This window comes from Nansenia antarctica (assembly GCF_963989245.1).
Source record: "Nansenia antarctica genome assembly, chromosome: 8".
NCBI lineage: Eukaryota > Metazoa > Chordata > Actinopteri > Argentiniformes > Microstomatidae > Nansenia > Nansenia antarctica.
The window spans coordinates 14,774,490-14,781,989 of NC_137678.1; the positions used below are offsets into that span (position 1 = coordinate 14,774,490).

General features: G+C 46.6%; 1 pseudogene across 1 annotated transcript in view; it reads right to left on the reverse strand.

The window, feature by feature from the left end:
* LOC308163901 (ankyrin repeat and sterile alpha motif domain-containing protein 1B-like) overlaps window positions 1-7,500 on the reverse strand; it is a 165,687-nt pseudogene that overhangs the window by 69,596 nt on the left and 88,591 nt on the right. Inside the window, exons 8-9 of the transcript in view lie at window positions 6,011-6,139; window positions 1,341-1,543 (exon numbers count right to left, since the gene is read on the reverse strand). The product of the transcript in view is annotated as an ankyrin repeat and sterile alpha motif domain-containing protein 1B-like (transcript). The remainder of the gene's footprint in view (window positions 1-1,340; window positions 1,544-6,010; window positions 6,140-7,500) is intronic.

Genomic DNA, 7,500 nt, shown 5'->3' on the forward strand with positions numbered 1-7,500 from the left:
AAAAAAATGTGCCAAAATCCCCTGCAATATTCTTCTGTTGGTATTCACTCTCGTTTTGAGCTTCAAGTGCTGGCAGGTGTATGTGACTGACACCTGAATGGCACATCATTGACAGGAATGATATTCTGGGGCCAGTGGCGATCCAATATCTCCAGATTCTGGGACCTAACTCCATCCTCCAGGATGACAACGCTCGCTCCCACAGAGCCAGGATCATCACAGAGCACCTCCAGAATTTGGGAGTGGAGAGGGTGGAATGGCCTGCCGTGAATCCAGACCTCAACCCAATTGAACACTTGTGGGATCAGCTTGGGTGTGCTGTATGTGCCAGAGTGACCAACGCAACCATGTTGGCTGACTTGCGGCAAATCCTGGTTGAGGAATGGGATGCCGTCCCACAGCAGTGTGTGACCAGGCTGGTGACCAGCCAAGCTGTTGTGACTGCGTATGGATCTTCCACATACTATTGAGGTCCCTGACAGTGTAAAATGAATAAAGTGTAAAAATGGCCAATATGTGTTATTTTTTCCTTATTACTGTGGGAGAGTGCAATCATCCAATCCACCAAGCAACTCAAAACGAGAGTGAATACCAACAGAAGAATATAGGGGATTTTGGCAAATATTTTTGGGCCGCTACCCACACGTTTAGCTGTGTTGCTCATTCCATGAATGCATGATCCTTACAAGTTGTACCTCGTTGTAAAGGTGACTAATCAGGCTTTCCAACGATATAAAATACAATACCAATTGGTATTATTAAAGGGGAGGGTTAATCAACCAAAATAACGTTTCCGAACTTTTTTTGAGGGGTTTATATCAATAACACACATATATCAAATAAAATCTGACAATCTCTACTTTAACCTCATAGTAATTGTCTGATTTAAAATCCATTCTTTTGTAGCGTAGAGACAAAAGAAGGAACAAATACTTTCCCAATACTGTTCCATTACTTACGCTGGGCACTGTGTCTATTGCGTGAGTTGATGTGAGACATTTGACACCTTCATCAATGTGATTGGCTAGGTTGAGCAAGATGTTTGGTTGTGGTAAGGGTCTGGGGTTTGGCTTCGAAAACCAAAAACCCCATGGCATAGTAAACAGAATGCATGCCACCAAGAACGCATTAAAAAAGACTTGCTAGTCATTCAAATCTCTTGCTAAACTGCGAGACCAAAAACATGCCCCATACTGTCACCCCCCAATTCACACTCCAGATCCCAAATGACTTCAATAACACTGGCACTCCCTCTCCCCCTCCCCCTTCCCAACCAAACCCCCCCCCCCCCCCCCCCCCCCCCCCGCCCACGGTCCAGAGCCAACCTGGCGGGCCCCCACCTTGCTGACTCGTCCCAGCGTGCTGTTGCTGCGCTCCTCGTCGGACAGGGCCCCCCCCCCACTACCGAAGCTGTCCATGGAGTGGGAGTGGGAGTGGGAGTGGGAGGAGATGGTCTGGCAGAGCTCCTCGAAGGAGTAGTCCCTGTCCCGACACATCTTCATCTCGCTCAGCAGCTTGGAGAGCTCCCCCGTCACCGCCTCATCTGAAGGGGGAGGGGGGGGGGGGTTACAACTAGATTAGATTAGATTCATTGTCCCCAGGGGGAAATATATTGTCACACCACTGTACAGTATACATGTATACATACAACACTGTATAACACAGACAACAACAGACAGTACTACACATGACAGATACACAAGTACACACACTCAGCGCGGTCTGTTATTTAAGGCAACAATGGCTGCGGGGATCAAGCGAGCCCTTTTGCACCTTAGCGTTCTGTACCTACGCCCGGAATGGCAGTGGGGCGAGGTACAGATTGAGTGGGTGGGTGATGTCCTGTTCTATTGTGGTTGCGATGCGTGAGATGGCCCTTTTTTTTGGTAATTTGTACAATTACAAATCATGAAACACATTAAAATAGTGCCTTGTTGTAGCACCACACCTACCATCATTGAGAGAGAAGAAGAAAATGTGGGGAAAAAAGAGGAGTGAGAAAAGCAGGAGTAAGAGAGGGCAGGGAAAGGAGGAGGGAAAGAGAAGGAGAGAATGGGGGGCAAGGGGAAAGCATGATAAAAGAGAGTGGGAGAAGAGGATGGGAAGATCACGTTCTCCTTTCAATGATGGTTATTTGAACAGGTGACCCGTTGAGAAAGGCTGGAGGAGGAGGAAGCTGAAAGAGGAGTGGAGGCTTATCTTCCCTACTTCCTTCCCTCTCGCTGCCTCTTCCTGTTTGAACGGCCTTGGAGGGATGGAGGGACGGAGGGATGGAGGGATGGAGGGATGGAGGGACGGAGGGACGGAGGGATGGAGGGATGGAGGGATGGAGGGATGGAGGGACGGAGGGATGGAGGGATGGAGGGACGGAGGGACGGAGGGACGGAGGGACGGAGGGACGGAGGGATGGAGGGACGGAGGGATGGAGGGATGGAGGGACGGAGGGATGGAGGGATGGAGGGATGGAGGGACGGAGGGACGGAGGGACGGAGGGACGGAGGGACGGAGGGACGGAGGGACGGAGGGACGGAGGGACGGAGGGATGGAGGGATGGAGGGATGGAGGGAGGGATGGAGGGATGGAGTATCATTGTAATTAGATTCCCTCCTACTGCTCTCTGATCCATATTACACACACACACACACACACACACACACACACACACACAGACAAGTGTCTCTTGATGACCTGCTCACCTGTGGCATTTTCCACAGTACCAGACAGAAAGAGAGGCTTATTTACTTAATTTAAATAAATCTGTAGTAATGCCACTAGGGGGAGCTACTGATCAACCTAGTATTCCAAATGTTCCTTTTCAGTGGTCCACTCAAGGATTTACTTATCTAGGCATTACAGTGTCTCCAAATCCACAGGATCTATTTAAAAACAATCTAAGTACAGTACTGAAAAAAGTAAAATTGGACATGCAGAGATGGCTACATCTCCCTATATCATGGATTGGTAGAGTTAATCTAATTAAAATGAATATCCTCCCACGCTTGCTGTACCCTATGCAAATGCTTCCACTATGGATAACAACAAAGACAGTCAAGAACTTTGAAAGGGACCTCTCCAAGTTCATTTGGCAGGGGAAGAAACCCAGACTAAAGATGAAAACACTCCAGCTACCTGTAGAAAGAGGGGGCTTAAGCACTCCCCAATATTTTCAATTACAATCTGGCCTGTCATGCTGGGATCATGTTGGAATGGTTAAAAGATTACCTTAATGGAGTGGGTAAACACATTGATGAATGGTGTTGTTCACCTGTAACTCTGTTAAGTTTGCTAACTGGTGACAGAAAACAAATACCATCAAGCATTAAGAATTCCATTATCTATAGCACAGTAAGAGCGTGGGGAGAAATTACAAGCCATACTGGTACGAAGGGATGTGTCTCTTCCCTGACTCCAATAATTGGTAATAAGACCTTCCCTCCAGGTATTAATAGTAGTGTTTTCAATGAATGGTATAGGAAGGGAGTTAGGGTCATTTATTCACGGACGAGGTTCTCATGTCATTTACCCAGGTTCAGTCTCAGTTTGCTATACCTAATAAACATTGATTTGCTTATTTACAAGTACGCCATTTGATAGATACCAATATTAAACTGTCTCCAGGGGGGCCAGTAAGGAGCTCTTTAGATGAATGTCTTACCCGGTTCTCACAACCTAGAGGGTTTATTTCTTATTTCTATAACTTTTTAGACACTTGTAACAAACATAATATAGACCATGTAATAGCTACTTGGGAGAGGGACTTGGAATCTAAGTATGAAGGGGCAGACTGGACTACATGTATTACTTCTTGCAGTAGCACTTTTTGCTGTAATAAATTTAAGGAGACTCAGTACAACATTTTGCATAGACAACATAGAACTCCATATATCCTTAATAGATTTGACCCGTCCAGATCACCACTTTGCTCCAAGTGTAAGGAGAAAAATGGCACTTATATCCACTGCTTCTGGCGATGTTCTACCATTTCAAAATTCTGGTCAATGGTCGCCAAAGAATTGAATAACATCTTTAAATGCAGCATTGAAATGAAACCAGGCCTCTTCCTACTGAGTCTCCCTGAACGAAATATGCCATTGAATCAGTCTAATGTTCTGCTTCTCCAGAAATTGCTAGTTCTGGCTAGGAGATGTATTCTATTCAACTGGATTATGGAAAAGCCCCCAACAATCACTCAATGGTATCGTGAGATCTTCAAAATCTTACCGATGGAAAGACTGAGTGCTAGAGTAAAGGGCAACGAACAGCTCTTTATTAGAATATGGAAACCCTTATTTGACCACCTGCCACGTGACGTTGCGAGTCTGTGTATAGATTAGTGTGTTGTGCTGACTGATGAGCTTGTGAAAGGTGCATATTGACCCCCATTTCTTTTCTTTTTTTTTTATGTATGTATATATTCAGATTCAGACAACGTTTATTGCCATTATGCATACACATATAGGAATTTGCTTTGGCGTTACAGTAAGTGCATTAATATGCATATATAGTGTATATATGTGTACGCGTATGTATGTATGTGTATGGGTATATATAATGTGTAATTTATGTTTGTTTGTCTCTTGTATGTGGGTATTGTGGAGGTTTGTTTTGTTGATTCAATGTAGTGTTATATGTATTGTGTATCTAAATCTAATAATACAATAAAAAAAATAAAAAAAAGAAAGAAAGAGAGGCTTAACACTACAACAGCGGTGCCTTTTTACCTACTAAAATAGCCTCTTTTTCAATGCTAAGCTGCTATTTACACACAACGACCACTAGTTGGCCGGCATGTAAATTAGCCTGCTTCCTACACAGAAAAACTGCAAAATAGCTTTATATTAGCTTATCCTGATGTGATTTTGAAAATTTAAGGATACTGGGTGGTAGAAAGCACATATCTAGGAAAAGTCATGAAAGGAGGGTCCTGAAATTTGATCGAGTGCAAAGATATTTTAAAAAAAATACTCGCAGGGGTCAAATGACTCCTCATGGCTGATTAAGTCTTAAAGCCTCCAAGTTTAACAAAGTTTGACAGGTTTCAGATGTTGATTGAACATCTTACCCCTTTATTACCCAGCTATCCAGACAGGCCAGAGTGTCCACCTGCAGTCTGACTGTATTAGATGACATTTTGTCTGAAGCAGCAAATCTATTTGTGCTTAGGCTCCATTAGGCTCCGTTTGCACATTCAGGTGCATTGAGGTGCATACTTTTTCTACTTCCTCCCTCCCTCTTTTCCACCCACCCTCCCTCCCTCCCTCCCTCCCTCCCTCCATCTCCCAGGTAATAAAAAGATAATTATGGTAAGTGCTGACTGCCCTTGACTACGGGAGGAGAAGAGGGGGATCAGCAGGAAGGTAGAGGATGGTACCTGGTGCACTGCTACAGCTCAGCCACCGGGGGCAGTGTTCGCCAGCCACTGCCGGCAGTGTAGTTTAGGGGAGTAGTGCTGCTTCACAACCACTAGGGGCACTGCTCACCATGTCTGAATCTACAGTACATCTACAGGACATCTTCAGTACATCTTCTGATTATTTATTTCTTCCTCATCACTCTTATCTCCTTCTCTTTCCACTCCTTCTGTCTGTCTGTCTGCCTGTCTGTCTGCCTGTCTGTCTGCCGGTCTCTCTGTCTGTCTGTCTGTCTGTCTGTCTGTCTGTCTGTCTGTCTGTCTGTCTTGCTCCATTGTTGGTGGCCCTGCATGCAGGATTCACTGGCATTGCTTTTAAATATATTTTTGATGTAGCAGTATGTAACTCTGTAAGCGTGTGTGTTTGTGTGTGTTTGTGTGTGTTTGTGTGTGCATGACTGTGTGCGTGTTTGTGTGGGTGTGTGCGTGTGTTTATGCGTTCGTGGGTGTGTGCGTGCGTGCGTGCGTGACTGTGTGCGTGCGTGTGTTTATGCATTTGTGGGTGCGTGCGTGCATGCGTGCGTGTGTGTGTGTGTGTATGTGGGTGGGTGTGTGTGTGTACGCGTGTGTGTGTGTGTGTGTGTGTGTGTGTGTACTTACTCTTGTGCTTGAGGGAGGGGGAGGAGGAGGGCGAGGGGACAGAGGTGCGTGGCGTAGGGACGGGACATTGGCGAATAGGCTCCTCCTCCTCCATCACACACATGCTGTCCATCTCCTCCATGATGTACTCTAGAGAGAGGAGAGAGAGGGGGGAGGAGAGAGGGGGGAGGGTCAGATAGTTAGAGAGGGACAAACATGGAGTGAGGAGGAGTGAAAAATGTAAAGAGGGAGTAAGAGAGGAGAGAGAGAGAGAGAGAGAGAGAGAGAGAGAGGATGAGGTAAAAAGGAAAAATGGGGGGAAAGAGGGAGTAAGAAAGAAAAAGATAAAGAGAGAGAGGAAGAGTGAGAAGAGTTAAAAATATAGAAAAAGCACTTAACTTTCAAATGAATTCAGCACTTGATTGGATCAATATAATAGTGCTAACATCAGCACACTCATACAGCATAAACTGCCTATAATGCTCACAACCTCCTCCCCCTAAATGGATAATGGACTGACTTATATAGCGCCTTTATCCAAAGCGCTTTACAACGGCCTCTCATTCACCCCTTCACACACACATTCACACACCAATGGCGGCAAGCTACCATGCAAGGCGCCGGCCCCGCTCACTGGGAACAATTTGGGGTTCAGTGTCTTGCCCAAGGACACTTCGACATGTGACCAGCCGGGGCTCGAACCGCCGATCTGCCAACCTTGCGATCATTAGACGGCGGCTCTACCTCCTGCGCCACAGCCTCCTCCTCCTTCCACTGCCCTTTAAGAACCACTTACTACAAGGAGGTCATAGTGTGACTACAGGAGACATCCAGAGGGAGTGGTGGAGGGAGTCCACAGGTTTGCAGAAACAAGAGGGGTCGGGTCGCTCATTTGTAGCTGAATGAACCATTAGCACATCCACACATGTGCAACACACACAGACACACACACACACACACACACACACACACACACACACAGAGATAAGCACACCCAGCAGGTAGGTGAGCTTAATCATGAGGCAGGCGCCTTGCTGTGTGCTAATGAGAGAGAGAGAGAGTCAGCTAAGGTCAGCGAAAGGGAGGTGGCTCATGGCTGTTCTAGTCTAAGAACTCACACGGTGTCTGTGTGTGTATTTGTGTGTCTCTCTCCTTCTCTGTTCTTCTCTATTTCCCCTCTCAATCTCAATCCCCCACACTGTCTCCAACTCTCTCATCCGTTCTCTCCCTCTCTCTCTCTCTCTCCCTCTCCCTCCCTCTCTCTCTCTCTCCCTCTCCCTCCCTCTCTCTCCCCCTCTCTCCCTCTCTCCCCCTCTCTCCCCCCCTCTCTCTCTCTCTCTCTCTCTCTCTCTCTGGGATGCAGCTGATGCATTCAGTCGTCCCAGCTGCGTCCTGGCTCCACTCCCTGTCAGAATCTTTCTCTTTCTTTCCCTCGCCCTCTCTCTCTCTTTCACACACACACACACACACGCACACACACACACACACACACGCACACACACACACACACA